The 24,247-nt window shown below is 40.1% G+C and overlaps 1 protein-coding gene across 4 annotated transcripts in view; it reads right to left on the bottom strand.

Annotated features, from left to right (window-relative positions):
* LOC136864397 (vacuolar ATPase assembly integral membrane protein VMA21 homolog) overlaps positions 1–24,247 on the bottom strand; it is a 110,454-nt gene that overhangs the window by 25,812 nt on the left and 60,395 nt on the right. Inside the window, exons 4-5 of one of the 4 annotated variants that reach the window (XR_010859303.2) lie at positions 18,410–18,752; positions 15,644–18,314 (exon numbers count right to left, since the gene is read on the bottom strand). The exons of 1 other annotated variant lie outside the window; for it this stretch is intronic. The gene's annotated coding sequence lies outside the window, so the exon portion shown is untranslated. Of the gene's footprint in view, positions 1–15,643; positions 18,315–18,409; positions 18,753–21,963; positions 23,076–24,247 lie in introns of those variants that run through there. 2 more of the 4 variants (XR_010859302.2, XM_067141338.2) reach the window with 2 other exon arrangements.

Genomic DNA, 24,247 nt, shown 5'->3' on the forward strand with positions numbered 1-24,247 from the left:
TAAAACCATCTACACACACAAGGATGAACTTGTTGGCATTACCCTTTGACTGGGGGAATGGTCCTACATAATCAATATACAGGCGTTCCATGGGGCGCGACGCTTGCTGAGAAGACAAGAGGCCTACCTTGGTGGACATGGTCGGTTTACTAAGCAAACAGGATTTACAAGCCTTTACTAGTTCACGGATTTCACCGTCCATACCTTTCCAGATGAACATTTCACGAATCTTTTCACGAGTTTTAAAGATACCAAGATGCCCTCCTAATGGGGTCTCATGATAATACTTGAAGATCATAGGTACAAGAACCGCTGGAACAACAACTTTCATCATCTTATCATGCCTCGAAGGGCAACATAGAACACCATTCCTCAGAACATAAGGGACAACATGTTCCCCAGAAGAAAGGGTTTCCATTATCGGAGCCAGCGTCGGATCTTCACGTTGGTATTTCTCGATATCCCTAAAGAGCATGGGAGCATCTGTTAGGATGGCATTAACCTTAGATAGTATGGACTCGGAAGGTGATGAACTGTCGACCGGTTCGTGGGTCTCGACGTCGTTAGAAAACATACGGCTGAGTCCATCAGCAACAACATTTTCGGTACCTCTGATATGTCTAACATCAAACTGGAAGGCAGAAATACGGATGGCCCAGCGGGCTATACGACCAGTACGACGCGGCCTACCTAAGACCCAGCTTAAGGCTTGATTATCTGTCTCCAGGTCGAATTTGACATGTTCCAGATAGAGACGGAACTTCTCTAAGGCGAATAAGACTGCCAAACCTTCGAGCTCATAGATGGAATACTTGGCTTCTTGAGCCGACAATGTCCTAGACGCATAGGCGATGGGGCGCCTCCCTAGTTCAGTCTCTTGAAGAAGGACTGCAGCTACCGCTGACGACGATGCGTCGGTTTGGACAATGAATTTCTTCGAGAAATCAGGCATAGCAAGTACAGGGGCATTACAAAGAGCTAATTTAAGGTCTACAAAAGCGGCTTGTTGAGAAGGTCCCCACTCGAATTTGATGCCTTTCCTACGAAGAAGGTTTAAGGGCGCCGCTCTATTAGCGAAGTTAGGAATAAACTTCCTGAAGAAATTTACCATACCAATGAACCTGGCGATACCTTTAATGTCCTTGGGAGGTTTAAAATCACGGATGGCCTGTGTTCTAGAATGATCGACTGCTACACCATCAGGTGACACAATATGCCCTAGGAAAGACATAGAGGGCTTAGCAAAGGCAACCTTGGACAACTTAACAGTTAACCCAGCCTTACGAAGGCGATCGAGAACTTCTCGCAGATGATCTAGATACTCTTCAAAAGTCTCTGAAAATACGACGACATCGTCCAAGTAGTGTTATAAGTACTCAAATTTGATGTCGGAGAAGACCCTATCTAGTAGCCTAGTGAGTACAGCTGCTCCCGTGGGGAGCCCGAAAGGCACGCGGTTGTATTCGTATAAATTCCAGTCCGTGGCAAACGCTGTAAGGTGTTTAGACTCTTCGGCAAGGGGAATTTGATTATAGGCCTGATTCAAGTCCAAGATAGTAAAGAACTTGGCCTTACGAAACCATGAAAAACAAGAATGAAGGTCGGGAAGGGGCACAGATTGTAACACCACCTTCCGATTGAGAGCCCTGTAATCAATGACAGGCCTGAAGCCTCCTTGGGGTTTCGGGACTAAAAAAATAGGCGAAGAATACGCTGACTTAGAGGGCCTAATAATACCGTCCTTCAACATCTGATCGATGATTTCTTTTAGAGCCTTCATTTTAGGTGGAGATAGCCTATACGGTGGAAAACGGACAGGAATCGAATCAGTGACCTCAATTTTGTATTCGATCAGGTCAGTAACACCAAGAGTATCAGAGAACACCTCGGGAAACGACTGACACAATTTGCGAATACTATCAGCCTGCTCCTCAGGTAGATGTCTAAGGTCTAACAACATCTCATCCTGGGTAGGCGAAATAGAAGAACATGATGCAGAATTACACTTTAATAGAGGGATATTACAATTAGAGGCAAATTTGAAAGTGAAAGACCTACTCTGAAGATCGAGCACAAGACCAGTGTGAGAAATAAAGTCCGCTCCCAATATAATGGGGCAAGACAAATGCTTGGCCACAAACAATTTAACTTTCCATGTGAATTGAAAAATACGAATTTTGACATATAAGGAACCGAGAATTTCTAATGGAGAGGAATTAGCCGAAACGTATTGGATCGCCGACAAACAATAGTTAGAAAGCTTACAAACAGATTTCAATTTTGAATACCAATCAGCCGAAATAATAGAACAAACACCACCTGAATCTAAGAGAGCTGTTATAGGCTCGTTATTTAACTCAATTTTGAGAAAGGGGACCGGTGCGGGGGAATCCGCCGCAATCCTAAGACACTCTTTGGGACCTTCAAAAGATGAATTTGAAAATTGCTCGTTCCCTGAATTTACAACCTGTTTACCCGGGGCTGAGTCTCGGGAAGATGGATTAGTCGACTCAGCCGAAGCCACTAGTCACTTTTTATTATTGGCATAGGTGGAATTTGCACCAGAAGTTGAGCAGGAGGGGGTGCTATTCGAATTGGGACAATTCTTGGCGATATGTGAGAAAGCCCCACATTTAAAACAGCCTTGTGATGACCCGGCTCCATTCCTTGTCCCTCTTGACTTGATCAGTGGACACTTGTTGCGCAGATGGTCAGGCGACCCGCAAGCATAACATTTACGGGGATTGACTGGTCGGCGAGGTGGAGGCCGAGTATTACTAAAGGAAGGCGGGGGTTCTTTCGCGACACGCAAAGAATCGGCGTATCTAACTCCTTCCGCTGAGACGGCCAATGCTTCAAGTTCAGAGAAAGTTTGCGGGCACGCCGCGAAACACAAATATGACCTGTAGGGTGGTGAAATCCCTTCCACAATAGCTTGTACAATCTGATCCTCAGGGAAATGAAGAGCAAACACCCTAGTATAAAACTTAATGTCCTGTATGAAATCAGCCAAGTTTTCATCCAGGCGTTGTACACGGTAATAGTACTTCTGAATAAGGGAGGACCTGGCCCTAGCCGGGATGAAGTTAGCTAGCAAATGGGCATGGAAATCCTCAATAGATGATTGCTCGGCAATGGCTCTTACGATTTTATCTGAGAGAATACCAATAGCATACGGATAGATAATTTGCAAAATTTGACATGGAGAAAGAGAAAACACAAGGGCATGATCCTGAAATTCAACTAGAAATCTTAAAAAAGAAATTACATCACTGGTGGTATTAACGGAAAACTTAGAGATACCTCTGAGCAACATTGCCAATGGATGAGGCAAGCTGCTAAACCCGGGTGACATAGTAGGTAAAGGTTTCAATGGCAAGGAAGTTAATTCAGAACGGATGTTACTCAATGATGCACGACGTTCAGATTCGTTGTCCAATGGGGCAGGGATAGTTTGAGCAGCAACGGTTATCCTATTAACTTCTCCCTTGGGAGGCGCTTCCTCACTACCTGCATTCACTGTGGTGGGTAGATCGCTTTTGGGAGGAACCTCCCCTGTTAACAATTGAGTGACCTTGCTAGATAATTCAGACATATTTTCAAGCAGCGTACTAGCTTCCTTCTTCTGAACGTCATTCAACTTTAGAGACAACAGATCGTTAACCCTATTCGAAAAATGATATAGCCTAGCTTGCACACGCTTAATTTGATTAGGAGAAGGATCATTTTCATCAAAAAAACTAACTACAGAAGCTAGCCCAGTAATATTCTCCGTGATCGTGGAAAGAGAGTCGTCAATTTCTTTCTCTCCCAAATTGGGGATGGAAATGGGCAAATCTAGGGACTCTCTAAGCTTGTTTGTGTCTACTGCAACCGTGCCTCCAGATTGTACATTTCTAATAGTCAATTCATAGATCAACTCCTCCTTGCGCAAATAGTTAAGATGGAGAACATCGCGAGGGCCGGGCATGGTGACAGAACAATTTTGAAAAACTCAAAAAATTCCAGCAACTGGGAAAATAGTTAGAGTTCGGAACAAACAATGTTTAGCCGTCAAAAGGGGCTAAATTGAGACCCATTCAACCACGCTCTGCTACCACTTGTTACGGAGTTTTCCGTGGTAGGTAGAGGTGAAAGAAGGTGCGGGTGTGAATAGGTCTCCAGCTACGAAAGCAAAATTAATTTAAAATTTAACAAGGTTATATTTTCTTTTCAAAAACAAGGAAATAACAAGCATGGCGGGTACAAAGTAGCAAATCAAAAAGGGTAGTTACAATATTTACAGGAATTGGGCTTCGCGCCCTGATTTTACACTGCTTGGGCAATCAGCTCAGTTTTACCCCAAACACGAGTTTTAACAGAGGGGCAGAAAACCCCATTCATACCTAGGAGCCCTTGCTCCAAATTACACAGAAAAGCCTCCACGAGGCATACAACACTCAATTTTCAAAAGAGCCACTCGCTCTCAAAGTTTAAGCCTCTCCCAGGCCACACCAAACTCCACCTTCAAGTTGTCCTCACTGAACATAGACACAGGGGTAAAATACCCAACCTACTGAGGTCTATTAAATAAAAATGGGCAATTACATGACCTCTAAAATAACAATTTGAGAGGAGGCGATCTTGCACTCCTAATACACTTGTTTTTAAAAACCTAATCTGGCTCTAGGCCACTAATGCAAGGGCTAATCCCATACTACCGAGGTGACTTTAGAAAAGAGCAATTTGTTTTACATTAACGAAGAATAGGTTGAGAAAATAAGTTCACCTCAAGACAATGTGAGTGGGAGCTCGAGAGGGTTAGCACTCTCTATCTCAATATGCAGCTTAAAAGAGAATAGAAGAAAAGATCGTTACATTTTAGGAAAAGGTTACATGGAGGAACGCTTCGCACCCGCCCCGAGAGTTAAACTGCTGAGCTAGCAAAGAAAGAATTTATTAATCGGCCATTACCTTATTGATGACCGCTGCCGAGGAAAGAGGCGCTTCCCGCCTCCTGCTATGTACTTTATACACTGAAAGATGGAACAGAAGTGGCCCGGAGACCCTAAAATCAGCAGTTTAAATACTCTCGCAGAAGGTTCTAGGCGTTAGGGGAATGAAAACACCCTCCCGCGATGATTTTATTGGTAGATCAATAAACCCCCTACACAATACTAAGAAGAAACACATAATTGGTGGAAAATTAATTCAAGAAATTTGGGATAGGCTAGATTTAAAACAAGGGGAAAGAAGGGGTTAATATTGCCAACTTAACCAATGACTGAAAGAAATTTAGCAAAGAACAAACATTTGAAATAAAACTTTCTCCAACAAAATAGTTCTTTGACTCCGCACTAGGTTGCACTATTGTTGATCTTCAGTAGTGTCCTCTAGAAGAGAAAGTTCACACTTCTTACTTCAAGTGAAACAAAACCACATCAAAAATGACACAGTTCAAAAACTCAAAATTTTCCACGTGGCGACATCTTCTGAGAAAGTAGAGAATTAATAGCGTGGATAAAGTTCAGACTTCCTCCAGCAGAGGAGTTTCAACTGGCGCACATTTTAAATTAGCGGAGTGGAGGTGTACCGCCCGGTACAATAATAATAATAATCATAATAATAATAATAATAATAATAATAGAGAAGGATCATCTTGTTGAGTTGAAAGCACAGTTAATGTAACAACTTTCGATAATATTCATGATGGGCCCATTATTTGCCGTTTGGAGAACTTCCATATCTTGTTCGATGTCGGTAAATTTGTGATTAGTGTCATGCATATGTTGACCCATGACGGAAAACTTATTGTGCCTCATCGCCTTAACATGTTCTGAATATCTAATCATAAAGTTATGTCCTGTTTGACTGTGATCAATACTTCAACCCCAATTATAATTTAAACGAAATTTACAAGAAACCCAATATCCTTTTTGATCTTTTATTAATCAATTGGCTTAAAAATACTAAACTATCGAAAAATAGTTCCATTCCCCCGCAGGTGCCCCGCCTCCTTCCTTCCCCTCGCCTCCTTTACTGCTATCACACACACACATCGTCCGGCTCCGCCTGTGAAACAAACACATTCAATATGCTGTTCAAGGTGACTCAATCATCATTTAATGATTCTTACGATTCTAGTAACTTCCATACATTGCTTCCAACGTCTAACTTAGCTTATTTCTTCTTCAGGTTTAAATTGAAGTGGAAATTCATCTCTATTTATATCACAATCTTACATGATCAAATTAAACTTCCCTGGAACCACCTAATATCAAGTGAGTGTCACCCATATAGACAGCAAAAAAAAAAAAAAAAAAAAAAGCACAAATTCAATTATCCTGGATGTACACAGACTGTACTATATAACGAATTGCCAGAATTTTAAGAATTTTACATTACAGCAATCAATTGTAACATAATTTTAACTTATCTCAGGTATCATTACAGTAATGTATTTTATAATGTGTTAAAATGTGTTTTAGATGTTTTAGGCATATGTATATAATTTTTTAATTTGTACTTAAGGCTGATGATGGCACATAGATGCCGAAACTAGTACCATTTAACATGTGATTGAATCACAATAAAATGTCATTGTATTGAATAGATGGACCTTGAAAGAATTTTAATTTACAGAGCCAATAATAACAAATATTTGAGAATTAAATTTTAGGCCTTCCCCTAAACTACCATTTCACTCAGCGTGAATAAAACTATTTATGGCCTAGACTGTAGCGACTTATTCCCAGACTTTATATACCAATTTTTATTAAATTCTCTTCAGCCGTTTTCTGGTGATGAGCATATAGTACGCGAACTTTTTCTTGAGCCCTGAACTCCATAGTGCTGAATGGGAACTAGGGCTCAAGAAAAAGTTCGCGTACTATACAGACAGACAGAAAATACGGAAAATTAAAACTTGCATTTCTCCTTGATACTATGGTCATGACCGGTAGAGAAATATCATTCTTTTTAAATTATGAGCAATGTACAGACAAAACTCTTATGTTATTTATGTTCAGATAAGTTAAAATTAGTCAAAATTGTCTCCAAATGGCTCCTAAAATCTCTAGAAAAGTCACTAGTTGTTATCACTGAAATTCTGTCACTACATTATTACTAAAAAAGACTCCATACTGAGCGACTAGTCTCTACAATTGACAATACTGATGTGAACGAACACGAACATTGCACACGAGAACGAGAGATTGAGAGATTGACAATCGATATACGCGTCGCGATATTCAGGTTTCAATAAACACCGCACATTTCTCACATTTATAAACGTTGATATTTCGTTTGAAAGCTGCAAATGAGCGAACGCCACTGGCGTAAAAAAGCTGAAATGGCGGGATTTGAAAACAAATGTTTGAAGTTCACCAAAAAATAAGCTAAAAGCAGGAGAAATAATAGAATAATCGGGAGGCGGGAAAAACTGTCAAAAATCGGGAGTCTCCCGCCGAAATCGGGAAAGTTCAATCAATCAATCAATCAAGTTGGCAGGTTGTTATTGTTATTATTGACAGTGCGTGGATTGAAGAGTTTGGAGTTGGTGTGGGAGGTTCTAAACAATATTTTGATGTTGTGTTTTTTAAAATATTAGATATTTGGTAAATGCTACTATTTTTGAAAGTGAATGTGGAAAACTTTTCTTTAGGAGTGGAATCTTTATCTAGGGTAGTCTTGGGTCTGCTCTTGTATCTACTGATGATTCTGCTGATGAAGGTTCTACTGAAACCATCGTGTTCTGCAATATTGTAAATAGTATTAATTTATTTTTTGTAATTCTTGCGAGATAAAGGGACAGTTAATGCTCTGAGCACCCTGCTATTTGTAAGCTGCTTTCTTATGTATGCCTGGGTGCACAGAAGTTTATTGGATGGTATTGATGGTGTAGGTGGGTTTCCTGTATATTGTATATTAAAGGATAAAGTGTTGTTGCAGTTGCGCATAATGGTTAAGTCTAGGTAATTGAGGGCTTTGTTGTTTTCTGACCTACAAAGCGTGTCCAGTGTTGAATGCTGTTAATCTTGCCAATAACGTGAGAATGTTCTAAATGATCGATGTAAATATCCGCAAGGATCCCTGAAGCTGGTGATCCCAAGGGAAGACCTATCTGTTGGTAAATGACATTATCGAAAGCGAAGAATTTGTTATTCAATGTAAACTTCAGAATCCGAATAAATTCATCTATTTCGCCTATAGTTAAATTGCTGAATTTGGAAAGATTGTTCTTGATCAATTGTATGGTGTTATTAATGGGCACATTAGCATAAATGTTAGTAATATCAAATGAATGAAGAGTGTGGTGTTTGGATAAATTAAAGTGTTTAATTTTATTGCAAAATTCTATGGAATTCTTTACTGATGTATTGGCTTGAAAACGAGTGTGATTTGAAGAATTTGTGAATGAACCGAGATACCTCATAGGTCGGACTATTTCTGAAACTGATCATGGGTCTTATGGGGATGTTGGATTTATGGATCTTGGGTAGTGCTTTTGCTGTGGGAAGCTTTGGATTCATAATAATCATTTTTGATTTTTCAAGGTCATTAAACAAAGATGAAATGTTCTTAATTATAGTTTTTAGGTCTCTTTGTATTTTATTAGTTGGATCTTTTTTTTAGAGGTTATGAAGTTGTATTCTGTAAAAAACGTTTGTGCATATTTTTATGAAAAGCCCTTACACTGACAAGTAAGATACAGTGAGTTTTTCTCATCGGTTGGCTGGCAGGCACACCAAGCTTATCTGCCTCCCATTGACTCATCACTTTCCATTACACAGCGCAGCGACAGCATGGGAATGTCCGCATTGTGTAGTTCAGGTCCGTGCTTAGAACCTGTATTAAGTGTTGATCTGTCGCTCCAACTGTTCTCGAGTTGTGAAGTGTTACTTTGGTTACAGACTATAAATCTCATGTTAGATCCGTATTGACGGTTGAACTTATTACAAATTGTACAAAATTGTGTCGATTATCTTCCTAGTCAATACTCATTACATTCAATTAAAGATAAATTCTATATAGACATGTTTCGACCCAGCATAGGGCCATCCTTGGTAAAATATATACCGGGTGGTCCACCAGCCCCTTGCGATCCAGTTTTATGCATCCCTTTACATTTACTAAAATTCTGAAAAACGAGGATGAGGAGATGATGGTCTGTGGCCAGTTAGCTATGTCATACATGTTCCAAGCTTTGTAGACCACAGGTAGGGCAAGAAATTCTAGAATTACTATGTTTATGTAACCACATAACGTGGTATTAATTTATTGAATAGGTGGGGTAACAAATATACTCCTTTTGTAAACTAACTGAGACCATCTCCCTAAACCGGGGTAATATAACGAGATGTGTGTTTACAGGCTAGAAAACAGCAGGAATCATGAGCGCCACTATTAATTCATTATGGGTACCTCGAATGAACCTGTAAAACGAGTACATATACGTCTGGAGACTGGGAGCACGGTACTGTATAGGCTGGGAAGTGGGCGCCGTAGGTCAAGTGTCGCGGTAGCTCACATGGCAAGTGGGCAGGGAGATATGTGATAGTGGACAGTGCTCGAGGTAGGAGGTTCGAATCCCAGATAAGAATTTTTTTAACAGCCAGTTGCCTGGGATGTGGTAAGATTGCATACTTGATAGCTTCCAAGGACTGATTTGTTTAACTGACCCTGTAAAAGATCGTATGTATTGTTGCATTAGGTATGGTGCTGGGTTGGAGGAGAATGTGGAGATGATGGTCTATGGCCAGTTTAGGCTGGGAAGTGGGCGCCGTAGGTCAAGTGTCGCAGTAGCTCACATGGCAAGCGGGCGGGGAGATATAAGGATAGTGGACAGTGCTCGAGGTAGGAGGTTCGAATCCCAGATAAGAATTTTTTTAACAGCCAGTTGCCTGGGATGTGGTAAGGTTGCATACTTGATAGCTTCCAAGGACTGATTTGTTTAATTGACCCTGTAAAAGACCGTATGTATCGCTGCACTGGGTATGGTGCTGGGTTGGACGAGGATGAGGAGATGATGGTCTGTAGCCATTTAGCTACGTCATACATGTTCCAGGCTTCGAAGACCACAGGTAGGGCAAAGTATGCCACACTGGAATGATGATAACATGCAATGGCAGGTAAGTATGTAGCTGCACAAACTCCCCTCCTTTGAAGCAATTCACAACACAGTTCATTCACTGCCTCGAGATGTATTCCAGCGACGAGTATGTGGATATGTTACTTATCTATGGAGAAGCTAGACAGAATGCATACCAGGCACAACACTTGTACCAAGAACGCTATCCAGATAGATGACAACCGAAGGTCATGACATTTCAGTGTGGAAAGACGCCTGCGGGATACTGCATCCCTGGGATGAACATGGCCTGTTCGAGACCATCCCGTGACATCTGCCGACAATGAAGAGGTCGTGTTTGAAGCTATCCGGCAAAACCCTCATACGAGCACACGGGCCATTGCACGGGAGACGAACATCAGCCGAGTGTCTGGTATGCGGATATTGCATACCCACCGGTTTCACCCGTACCATCTGCACTTACACCAGGGGCGCTATGGTCATGATTTTGACACCGGGTGGTGTTCTGTCAATGGATCCTGCAGCATGTGGACACAGATCCTGCATTTCTAGAGACTCTTATTTATGGATGAAGCAGGATTCCACAATGGAACCGTTAATGGCCATAATATGCATTACTGGAGTGTGGATAATCCCCATTGCGTTTGACAGACAGCTTTTCAGGTACAGTGGGAGGCGTGAATGTACGGTGTGTAATCATGCGCGATCACCTCATCGGTCCCCATTTCTGCAAGGGCCAACTAACCAGCCAACGCTATCTGCGGTTTCTCCAAGATGAACTACCACCGTTTTTGGAACATGTGCCACTCTTTGACCGCTGCAGGATGTGGTTTCAACATGATGGAGCTCCACTGCATCCGGCGGTCGTCAGGAACTATCTCCATGCGAGGTATCCTGATAAATGGATAGGAAGGGGTGGACCTATCCCCTGGCCCACCAGATTGCCTGATCTTACGCCCCTGGATTTTTTTTATGGGGCCATGTAAAACAACTGGTGTATGCACAGGAGCCGGCCAGTCCTTGTCACCTTAGTTCATTACCAAGGCATGCCGATCCGATTTGCCACAGATGTTGCAACGGGCCGACGATCCTTACAACATCGTGCACAGCTCTGTATTGACCATGGAAGTCATCAGTTCGAGCAGGTGCAGCGTTAAACGACATGGATAACTGAAATCCTGTCACATGTTTCCAAGCCTCTATCAACCCAGCTCCGTACAAACGGCCCTTTTCAGGGCCAAATATAAATTAGTCTGTGAAAAATACTGGTATTAATTATACAACCTTGCCACATCCCAGGCATCTGGCTTTAAAAAATACTTGCATGGGACTTGAACCTTCTAACCCTTGAGCACTGTCAACTAGCACACATCCTACCACGCACTAGCCATGTGAGCTACTGCGACACTTAACCTACTGCGCCCACTTCTCAGCCTATACAGTACCGTGCTCCCGGCCTGCGCATCCACCTCCTGTTTTAACGTACGTGTACTGCGTATCTGTACTCGTTTTACGGGTTCATTCGAGGTACCCATAATTTATTAATAGTGGCGCTCACGATTCCTGCTGTCTAGCCTGTAAACACACACTTTGGTATATTAAACCTGTTTAGGGAGACGGACCGATGTCTTTCAGAATTGTAGTAAATGTGAAGGGATGCATAAAACTGGATTGCAAGGGGCTGGTGGACCACTCGGTATAATAAACTAAAAACATTAAACACACAATATGAAGTGCTTGTTGAAACATTTTTCCTTAAACCTTTCCGGGTCACGGCACAATATATTGCGTCTTGCGGGAAGTGCCCCAGCAGTTACGGCGCAATATATTGCATTTCGAACTTCCGAGCATCATATCTTCGCTTCTCTTTGACTTTCAGGAATGATTGAAGAATTTGTCGTATCTGCCATCTATTGGCTATATTACGGAAGCTAGCGCTACCACACTCGAGTCAATGCGATCTGATAAACATGGCTGCTCGCAGGCATGCAGAAGTTTTGAAAGGTGATGTAAAGGGGTTTGAAATATTAATGAATGATGAAAGTGAGGGTTCAGATTTGTGTGAAAGAGATTTAGAAAGTGTTGACAATATTGTACCCGAAGTTTCAACTGTTGTCGATGAAAGTGTAAGTGACAATGATGAAGAATTACAACCAGCTACCGCGAAGAGGCAGAAAAGAAATGTATCACCGGGTCTGGGAAAAAGAAACGGGTAATAATGTTTACCTACTGATTTCGGCTATAAGCCTGATCTTGCTGGAATCCAGGACCAATCTTTGACTAAAAACTCTTCAGAACTAGACATTACCAAAATAATTTTTCCGAGTACCTTAGTGGAAAAAATAGTCATAGAAACGAACTTGTATCACTCGCAATACGTAGAGAATAATTAGGTCATTTTTCCCACATCCCGAGCGTCAAAATGGACTGATGTTACTGTCGAAGAAATGTATTTATTTTTAGCAATAAGTATTAATGGGTCATGTAAATAAACACAGCTTAGAAGAATATTGGTTTGTGCCCTGCCCCATGCTTTGAGGAATGAATGAAAAAAACTTTTAAGCAGGTAAACTGTGTGATATTATTGTTTTTCATTTCATTCATCTGTATTCTATCCATTTTTGTGACCATTTTCGTGAATATAATGTCCAATGAGTGTGTTTTGCTATTTATAGAGGTATTTATTTATGTGCCTGTAAAAACCTAAATTGTGGGGTATGTGAGTGTTTAGAAAACCTGACCTTGAAAGGGTTAAAGATCATGATGAAAATGAAACATATGAGGTAGTGGTTGTTAAAACAGTTTTTGAGCTGGATTCCTTTTTGTTGTGATATTCTTGGCCCCTGATGCAGTTCAACTGATATCTCTACACTGCTGACTTAATATTGTGTTCAGTCACAGGCTGACAACAAAAAGGCCTCCAGCTCAAAAACTGTTTTAACAACTACTACCTCATATTTTAAATTTTAATAATGTTTTTTAAGGAAAAACTCTTTAACAAGCAATTAATATTGTGTGTCTAATGTTTTTAGTTTATTATATATATCTTACTGAGGATGACCATATGCCAGGTCGAAACATGTCTATCTAGAATTTCATCTCTTAATTGTATGTAATGCTGAGTATTGACTAGAAGGATAATCAACACAATTTTGTACATTTTAAAAAAATCATCTTTACGTTGCACCAATACAGATAGGTTTTATGATGAAGAAGGGATAGGAAAGGCCTAGGAGTGGGAAGGAAGTGGACTTAAGGTACAGCCCCAGCATTTGCCTGGTGTGAAAATGGGAAACCACGGAAAACCACCTTCAGGGCTACCGACAGTGGGGTTCGAACCCACTCTCTCCCGGATGCAAGCTCACAGCTGTGTGCCCCTAACCACAAGGCCAACTCGCCCGGTGTGCAATTTGTAATAAGTGTTACTTCAGAGTAAATTCTCATAATGCCTCCGTATACGTACACGGTAGAGGAAACAGCATTTATGTACGACAATTGTGTGAAAACAGTCTTGCAGGGAAGTCATTAGGCGATTTGTAACATAATTTCCAGGTGTACACCCTCCATTTAGAGAGATCGTGCGGGAACTCTTAAAAAAATTGAGACGAACTGGTTCGTTACTCGATAAGAAGGAAAGTGTTTAAAAACGTGTACTCAATGAGGAAAAGTAAATGAAATCGCAGAAAGATTATAACAAACGCCTACAAAGTCCCTAAGACAATTTGGACAAGAAGCTGGGGTTTTGAAGAGCTCAGCATGGTGGGCTACGAAAATTTTAAAACTGATACCATACCAGGTAACAAGATAGATGAACTGCATCCACTTGATCATGATAAGCAAGTACGTTTCAGTAATTGGATGTTGCAAAACGTTCATGATGAAATAATTGATCCACGCTTAATATTGTTCTATGACGTAGTATGATTCCATTTACATGGGTATGTTTCCACGCAGAGTAACAGATATTGGAGTATAGAAAAACTCCATCGCATATACGAAATTGTTCTACGTGACAAATAGATTGGAGTATGGTGTGCAGTGAATGGATACAGAATGATAGAACCTATTTCTTTTCAGGGCAAAATTAATGCACATAGATACAAGGATAAATACTCAAACCATTTTTTGATGAACTGACTGACACTGACTGTTGAAATGGATATTTTCAGTAAGACTCTGCCACCGTGCATACAGCTAATGGCACATTAAACTTAGTTGAGGAGATTTTTGAAGACCGTGTTATTGGTATGGACTTATGGCCGTCACGGCCCCCAGATTTAACTGTTTGCGACTTTTATTTATGGAGGAGCTTAAAAAATGAAGTGTATACAAGAAACGCTTTCACATTGGACAAACTGAAAGAACATATCCGAAGAGAAATAGCCTCAATTACCGAAGACGAACTTGTGCATGTGAATCGGAGTTTCCTAATATGATGCCAGAAATGTGTCGATGCAGGAGAACATTTCCAAGAACTGCAGTCATAAGGTAAGAGCTTATTTTCTTAATTTTAATTGTTATCTTATGTCATGAGCAAAATGCTGTCCTTGTTGCTATGCAACAGAGCGGGGAGTGATGAGTCAACGGGAGACAGATAAGCTGGGTGTGCTTGCCAGCCAACCGATGAGAGAAACTCACTATATTAACTTTATACAAACATTTTAATTAAGCTAGTATTTTACAATGTTGTTACCACAAAGACGCACACATGAGGTGCTGTCAGTTGTGTACACTATTTTATTTACAAATTATATATACATATTCTACACACATGCACTAATAGACTGCCATCTTGAACAGTTGACTACTGTGCTCTTGAACAAAACACTGTTACGAATAATAATAATAATAATAATAATAATAATAATAATAATAATAATAATAATAATAATAATAATAATAATAATAATAATAATAAGAAGAAGAAGAATACTGCCACAATAGCATGTCAACGTACTACCAATCACAACATGAATTCACATACTTGATTAACGACTTTCACTCACAACTCCGGTTAAACAACAACTCTCTTCAATCCTCAAGACTGCCTCTTTATATACACTGCCTGGCCAGGCTTCTAGAAGAATATGTCAACATATTTTCTCGTAATTTCAAGAGTCTCCCATAGCCTATTTACAATGAAAGGATTTTTCTACACAATTCCAGTGGCAAGATGCGTTCCTCTGGACTATTACAGTGTGTTCCACAACACTGCAGTGGATTTATACATCATATATACAGGTAATAATAAATTATATACTGTCAATTACGTGTTCTTACATTAAATAATAGTTTATTTACAGCAAATGTTTTATGACATAACCTCACAAATAATACGATCATGATTTATACCAAATAAAGTCCAGACATAACTACATAAATAATAATACTAATAATTGTAAACAACTTCACAGCCACACCTCACAAGTCATAATAATAATAATAATAATAATAATAATAATAATAATAATAATAATAATAATAATAATAATAATAATAATAATAGATATTTCTATTATATGCCTTTGCTGGCAAGATGTAGTGTTTACAGTGCGCTATGTCTTCTGGTTTGTTACTTAAATTGACCTGTCTCAGTCTCTTCCTTGGCTTTGACAATATGAAATTGGCTGAGGTATGAGTGACGCTAGTAATGCCATTCCTTATGCAGCCAGTCCCTGCTCTGAATGGTGTGAAAATGTTGCTCATAGGGTTGGTTGGTGCAGGCATTTCAGTGGGCTTGGCAGACTGATGTGCAATAGCAACTTCTGGCTCAGTGAGGAAAGCAACAGGGAAACTACCTCACTCCTCATTTCCCTAGTACGCCTCTTCAGTGACACCTAGGCCATCTACAGCTAATGGTGAACCTGTTGAGGATCCAACCAGCCTTCGGGCTGAATACCCAACATACATACATTTCCATTATTTACCTATGGGTTACAGAATTGTTTCGAAGTTATACTAGTCCATTACACTTGCATCAACAATAGCCTTAGATATATACTACTGGATTCAAATAATTCCCAGAATAGTTCTTTTTTGATGAAGTGAATAATGTATGTGGGATATTTTTGCACTGGTTGTTAGCAAAACTCATGTCACTTCCATAGAAATTCCATGTTCATGAGCACTGTTTTCTCCGCATGGCAACTGTCTCTTGTTGTTTGTGTGTTATATATTCATTACGCCGAGTGTCGAGCGACGGTAAATAACTCGACCTCCCATAGGGGCCAACGGCTTCAGGCGGATGAGCCCCTTTGGATGGGGTGATGGTCCCCTCAGTGTAGGAAATGACACTGGAACCCATCATCTGTGTCTTTGGCCCAACAGCAAAACGGATGGAGCAACCTCCTTTTTGTGGTTCTCATCGGTCGTGGAGGTGGATGAGGTCATGCCAGACGGACTGGCTGTGAAGGCGCAACTCAATGGTATTTCGAGCCTGCGACAGTCAGAATGAACATTGATACTGCTGCCTTAAGTGAAACCAGACTGTTTTGTGCTAGACAACTCCAGGAAAAATAGAGAGAGCAACAGTAGCCTCTGTATTTAGTTTTCTATAATCTGGAAAATGCCTTCGATTCAGTACCAAGATCTGCTATGTGGAAAGTATTGAGACATTTTGGATGTCCTAAACGTTATGTGAAATTGGAACAAGCTCTTCACGATGGAACGTCTGGACAGGTTCTTCACGGTAACTCAGTATCGGATTTGTTCCCAATCACAAATGGATTGAAACACGGCTGTGTGCTTGCTCCTAGACTCTTTGCACTGTACATGGCTGCCATGCTGCATGAATCATCTGCAAACAACTTAGGCATGGAGATTAAATTTCGTTTTGATGGAGGCCTTTTCAATCTGGCAAGACTTTACTAACAAAGATGTACTCAGCTTACCCGGGTGACAGAACTGCAGTATGCCGATGACACCGCATCTCCTGCTCTAACACCTGCAGAACTACAATAGTCAGTCAACTGCTTTAAAACTGCATGTGATCGCTTTGGTCTTGCCATTAATGCGAAAAAAACGAAGGTACTTGCACAACCTGCCTCTTCCCGAGTTCAGTATCTCCATCTTAGGCACAACACTGGAACAGGGGCCTGTTCCACAAACGAACTTTGCAACTTTTCACTTTGCACTTTTCAGTTCAGATTTTGTTCCACCATCACTTTTCAGATTTAGCTTGCAAAGTGAAAAGTTAGGAATCTTTTCACTTTTCAAGCCTGTTATGTTCCTCCAGTGGTACAGAAATACAAAGTACAAAGAAATGAAGTGAAAAGTTTTCATAAATCTTGCAAAGAGATGATTCCCTTTTCATATGTTAATTAACAAGTATGTACACTAGTTTCTTGGCGTAGAATTTGGTTTAGTGATATAAACACGTTACGACGTGAGCTTTTGTTAGCATCAAGTGAGGACAGTGATGAAGAATCCAATAAGAGAATGTACAAAGACAGGATTAATTTTCATAACCTCACTTCGACGTAATTTCGTGAGTGATTTCGTATTACCCCAACACAGGTTTACTATATTCTTGAAATGATCGGTCATTTATAGAAACATGCAACAAAAAGAAGTCAATTCCTTTCCAAAAAAGAACAAATTCTTATATGCTTATATACATTGGTTAGTAAATGGTGCCTAGCTGCACGGTGTAGCAGCAATGCATGGGACATCAAAATCAATTATTTGCAGAACTGTTATCAAAGTCGTAGATGTTATAGTAAATGTAATATTTCCTAACAGTACGTTGACCTGATAATCCACTTAATATAGCGACGGGATTTCTAATGAAGGGTGAATTTCCTTCTGTGTGTGGATGTGTTGAAGGTAGCCTACTCTAGTTAACATTGATGTGCATCATCATTTAAGAGGTTATCTTTTAAGTTGTCAAAAAAGGATGTCACGTTTCTCCTTGACAACTTCCAGCACAGCCAGCTTCTTGTAACGGTATGACAATTATACCGCCAAGTTCGCCGTGAAAAGTAAAGCATTAAAATCATAGAAAATTAGGCCTATAAAGTTTGCTTATGGAATAAACTCGATCGGATCACTCATTCTCAAAGACTTTTCACTTTGTGAAGAAATTGAAAAGTACAACCTAGATCATGGTGGAACAGAAAGACTTTGCACTTTGCAAGAATTGAAAAGTGAAAAGTGCAAAGTTGAAAAGTTGCAAAGTTCGTTCGTGGAACAGGCCCCAGGTTGAGCACTTTTCATATCTTGGAAGTATCTTGCCTAAATGGTGTACCTGTGAACAAGACGTTGATAAAAGAATTGGGGTCATGCAGCATTCGGACGGTCAATGCACAGAGTCTTCATGAATAATGACTTAAAACTGCATACCAAACTCATGGTGTATAAAGCTGTTGTCATTTCCATGCTGCTGTATGGCTGTGAAACTTGGACACACTATCGCCGTGATATAAAAAAAAACTTGAGCGCTTCCACCAACAGAAAATGAGATACATCTTGAATATTAAGGGGAAGGACTATGTGCACCAACACAGCAGTTCTCGACAAAGCGCAGCTAAATAGCATTGAGGCAACAATCATCGCTCATCGACTGAGATGGTTAGGCCATGTTCACCGCATGGATGATACCAGCCTTCCCCACCAAATTCTTCATGGTGAACTTTGCTCTGCCAGTAGACCTCATGGAGCCCCTCTTAAGCATTTCAAGGACCAGCTGAAACACATCATGAAGACAACTGGTATAAATAGACAGACATGGGAAGAATGTACTGTGGATTGTTTGCTGTGGCAGAACACTACATCTACCGCTGTCAACTTGTTTGAAAGAGAACGCCTCAGACATCAAGAGGCCAAGCGACAAGCAAGAAAACTCCGTCAATCACAACCCTGCCCTCCTGCATTCATTCAGTGTGATTTGTGCGGGCGTATGATTTATGCCAGTATTGGTCTGTTTAGTCATCGCAAACACATCTATAAACTGAGTTGAACTGGTCAATGTATGCAGGAAGAAGTTATATATACTCGGATCAAGGTACAGCCGACGACAATATCCATTCATTGTTCGCTAAAGAGCAGAGGCAGTTTGTAACGTTTTACTCTTGCAGGGCTGTGCCACCATCACAACCCCCCCCCCCCTTTCCAGCCCAGATTTCACTGATCAGCTCCACGATATTTTAGATGAAACAGCACCATTTCTATAATAATAATAATAATAATAATAATAATAATAATAATAATAATAATAATAATAATAATAATAATAAACTGATGACACTGCCTGAATAGATATCTATTTCAAAGACAGAATGATCACGTAGCACAAATTAGATTATATAATAAAGCAAAAAAAAAAAAAACTTAAAAGTACAGTAACTGTGCCATGAATTTTATGCCCCCCCACCTTTTAAAAACTTGGTATATGTATTTTAATGAGCTTTTCTGCTCATTCCTATTTATAATGGTGTTATTTCGACCCTTTTGGTGTCATGCCTTCGGGCAATTCTTAATAAAGCTATCCCTAAATCATGACTCCAGGGTAAAGGAATTCTTCCGCCCTGGTAGCGCTCTGTCCTGATCTTATCTCCCGCCTTGTTTCCCTCCATATGTCCCGAGCGGAAGTGCCACGCCTCTCTTGGCTAGCCTATGAGAGAGTCGCTCTGCGTGACGTAATCCTTGGGTCATCGCCCCTCTCGGCGAGGCCGCTCTGGCTCGCTGGAGCTAGATCATTCGCTTCTTGCTCTGTCACTTGAGCGCTTCACTGCACCGCAAGGGGTATGGGAGGTAAGGTCATAAGTATTTGATCAGACGTAGGGATGATGGGAGGAACATGATTATTGCTTATAAGCCACTTGATTGGTGTTAAATTTTGGATTAAGGTATTATATGAGTCAAGCTGCTTGTAATCTAACATCTTAGAAACATGTTTCGTAAAGTTGTGTGTGAACCTTTTCAATCTAAACTGGTCCATTTTCAGCAGCTTTAAATGAAGTTCTTGGGAGTTTGTGCCCATTGCAAATGTTGAATAGTGTATTGAACTTGTTCAAAAGCCTTGGGCACCTTGAGGCGTTACTTAACGAAAGTTTGTAAGGTGCCTGAAACTTTTAAGTGTATTGTATTTTAAGGGCATTTTTGGCTCCCCCTCAAGTAAATTAATTAGATGAATTATGACTGAGTTTGAATCTGGTATTGTGAACTGTGTGTTAGATTTCCTGGTATTAAATTATGAAACTGATTAGAGAGTGGGATAGCTGTCAAATATTAATCCCACGTGGGCTGATCCCCTGTGAACTATTCTAGGGTATGTGTCAACGTAACCTTCAATTATGTTAATATTTAACCTACTCTATACTTGTTGGTGTCTATTAATGTTGTTAAATAAACTCTAGTCAAGCGAATGTCCTACGGGTACCAAGTATCTTTACCCTCTGGGTGGTTTCCTAAATCCTTACGTAGTCCACATCCTATGGAGCCGCACCTTCTTATGGTCTTGCTGGTGGTAATTTCAGTACAGTAATGATACCTTAGCTGACTTGATTGTAGACGAAATCCACTCTCCTTTCCTACTCTGCAAAGTGGTTGATGACATGCTCCTTGAAGTCAGGAACAGCCAACTGCTTTCTCTCAATGGAGCACATGTAACAAGTGAAGGACTAAATCTCCTAGCGTACACTTTTCTGTTGCAACTTTTCTATTCTTATCAAATATATATATACATATATTTTTTTGCTACTTGTTTTACGTCGCACCGACACAGATATGTCTTATGGCGACGATGGGATAGGCCTAGGAAGTGGAAGGAAGCGGCCGTGGCCTTAATTAAGGTACAGCCCCGTCATTTGCCTGGTGTGAAAATGAGAAACCACGGAAAACCATCTTCAGGGCTGCCGACAGTGGGGTTCGAACCCACTATCTCCCGATTACTGGATACTGGCCGCACTTAAGCGACTGCAGCTATCGAGCTCGGTATATCAAATATTTAAATTCAGTCAAGGATGCCCTTATTTAATTCTAGCCTATGTTCAAATTTAAATTATCTCCACTGTTCAAAGTACTATTTACAGAATTCATCTTCCTTGTCTGTTTAAGTGAAGATGAACATTTAGTTTTCAACTACGCAGACTGCTATTGAAAATAGTAGGCAAGGAAGTTTTATCTACTGAACATTTGCACTACTACAGTAATTAACACACGCTAACAGTTACTGCAAACACCACTACTATGGCACTGCACCCTTTCACTGATCACAAACGACATTCACAAAAACAAATAAGCAATGCACAAATGTTATCTTTTTGTGATACTGATGGGTCTGAAATGTGAAATTCCGCTCAAATCTCAAAGGTATGAAGACATATTTAACAATTTGACCAACCTACAAATGATGCTATCACTTTACAGTTACATTTTAAATCTGTATTTTAGCTTCTTTATAGAAATGAGTTGTTTAAATGAGAAGTATAATGTTTTACAATGTATCACTAATCGTAATAACTAAAGACATGGGGGGAAAAATCCTAGGCACATTGTTAAGTGGTTAGCATTTCTGCAGCAGGCTCTACCATACCACCCTTAGGCCGGGCGCACATTGGGACGCAGGTGAAGCAGCACAGCGCCGAGCAGGTTTTTGTAATCCACACAAATCATTACACCACCACAAGTTGACAAGACAGGGCAGACCGGCTCTGCACCTACTTCCGCCTGCCACGCACAATCTTCGAAACACAGTTTCCTACACACGTCATGTAGTTAGTTGAGTAGTTGAGACATGGAGGAGATAATTTTCGAAGTCGTGCGGTCGTACCCTGTTTTATACAATGTGAATCATATGGATTATGTGAAGACTAATTTAAAACTAGATATTTGGAGCAAAATTGCCAAGGACGTGAATGTTAACAATGGTAAGTACTATCAAAACAATTTATTCACAAATTATTTTTTAGAAAATACTTTAGGATCAGATATGTGTAGAAAACGAATAATCGTAATACAATAAAACAACATGTCATTTTCGTAATACAAATTTAAAAAGAAATTAAATAATGTGAAGAATATGCCAGCACATCAGGCAATAATTTGGCTTCCCCAGGTATATTTTTAACATTGCACACAAGACTGAAAAAGGGGAACAATGTAGGTTACCTTGAATTTCTTGTCATCGTAGTAAGTCAGTAGTTCCCTTTTGAAATTTTATCCGCCTGCCACGGCACGCTTCCTACCATGTTGAAATAATTGGTAAACTTCTGTCTCACTATAAAAGCACTGGATGCACTCCTCCTCTTGTTGTGTGGTGATGGATGCAACTGGTTCTCAAGCATTTTGACAATGTCCTCGTCAACATTATCAGGCAAAGTGTTGTATCTCAGAAAATTATGCAATAGCCTTTATGACTATCAACACTGTCAACTTTGATATCGAACAGTTTTCGGAAAACATGGAACTTGGACGCCAGTATGCCAAAAAAACATTCAACAGTTTGCCTTCCTCATGACAGCATGTAATTGAAAATCTTATTTTCATAATTTCTGGTTACACTTTGTTTGGGATACAGCCTCATTGAATTTTCAGACAATGGGAAGGCCTCATCACCAACAAAAATGTATGGCGATGGTTCTTCAAAATTAGGTACCAGTGCTGGAAGTGATATTTTTAAGTTTTGTTCATTTTTTTGCCCAAGACACTAGTTGAAGATATGCTTTTATCACTAAATGTTCTTATTGAACCAACATCAATTATTATAAACTTATAGTTGAAGTCAACTACAGCCATTAGCATGACTGAGAAAGTGCTTGTAATTGAAGAACAAAGAACCACCTGTTGCTGGGTTCTTTATGATGATATGCTTCCCATCCAACGCACGAATGCAGTGTGGAAAATGCCAGCGATGTTCAAATCCAACGGCAATCAGCTCCCACATTTCTGATGTAGGTTCCTGTAAATACAGTGGTTGCATGACGTTCCATATTGCGGTTGATACTTCATTAACAATCTTCTATAGCTATAAGCAATATTTTTGTAACTGTCTCCAGAGGCCAAAAACCTGTAAACAAGAGGAAAATATGGAAACGAAATACAAGACAATCCAGCAACCTAAATACATTGGAGCTTACCAGATATTAACAAAGAATAATAAATTAAGTTGAAAGTACAACTAGACATCGAAGTTGAAATATCCATCGCTTTACCAGAATAAGTGAAAATGATCTTTTCAGCTAATGAAGCTAAGTCCATCTGGACAAAATTAAGGAGCTGTCACAGAGATGCGCTTCGTAGCCGACGCAAATATCTTAACAAGTGGAGCTGCAGCTGAGACCCTTAAGGAATGGAAATTCCAGAAACATATGGAATTTTTATTGCCATATATGGTTAAAAGGAAGCGAGTCATCAATTTGCACAACAGCGATGATGAAAAGTCAGAGGTCCCATGTGAAAATGTTGATGAGGACATTGAAGATAAGGAGTCAGCAATCGCAGACGAAGATGGCGAGACGCAGAATGACGACACTGACCTTGAAGATGCTAGACAGAAATGGAAATAGCGCCGACTCTGAGAAAGATATTCCTGTATCAGCTGTCAAAAAGCAGATTTTGAAACAATCACACAAGAAAATTGCAAAACGTGACATGCGCAGCTTACTAAATAGGTCAATGTGAGAGAGAGAGAGAGAGAGAGAGAGAGAGAAACCGAACACCAAAAGCTGCATGATATGAAACCTCCAGATGACCATCTGTATCTCTTTTTTTCCTCGATGTACCGTGCAACACAAAAAATGCTGCCAGCAACTCAACATACTGTTATAAATAAAATATTTGAAGCAGTTGACCAAGCTGAAGCTGCCCTGTTGCACATGCCAGGTACTTTGTTCCAAGAACAGCCTAAGCAATTGAATGAACTCCAGTTTCCCTCCAGTTCTTTCTCAGTTTCACCAGCAAGTACTCCACCCCTGACATATTCAAACAGCCCCATAGATGACGCTCAGTTAATCAACATAGAAATTCGCAAACATATGGTGCACTACATGAACAGTTTCCCAGAATCTATGTCACAACTTTAAAATGTTACTTGTAAGAAACTTACATTTTGTGTAACTTTACTGTTTGAATGCATGAGTGAAATATATTTATGTATTTTTGAGCTCAGTTAAAAATAACGAGACTTTCTTTTTAACTGCTTTTATTAATCTACTCGCCATAAGACACAGTATACTAAAA

Source organism: Anabrus simplex, chromosome 2 (genome assembly GCF_040414725.1).
Source record: "Anabrus simplex isolate iqAnaSimp1 chromosome 2, ASM4041472v1, whole genome shotgun sequence".
Taxonomy (NCBI): domain Eukaryota; kingdom Metazoa; phylum Arthropoda; class Insecta; order Orthoptera; family Tettigoniidae; genus Anabrus; species Anabrus simplex.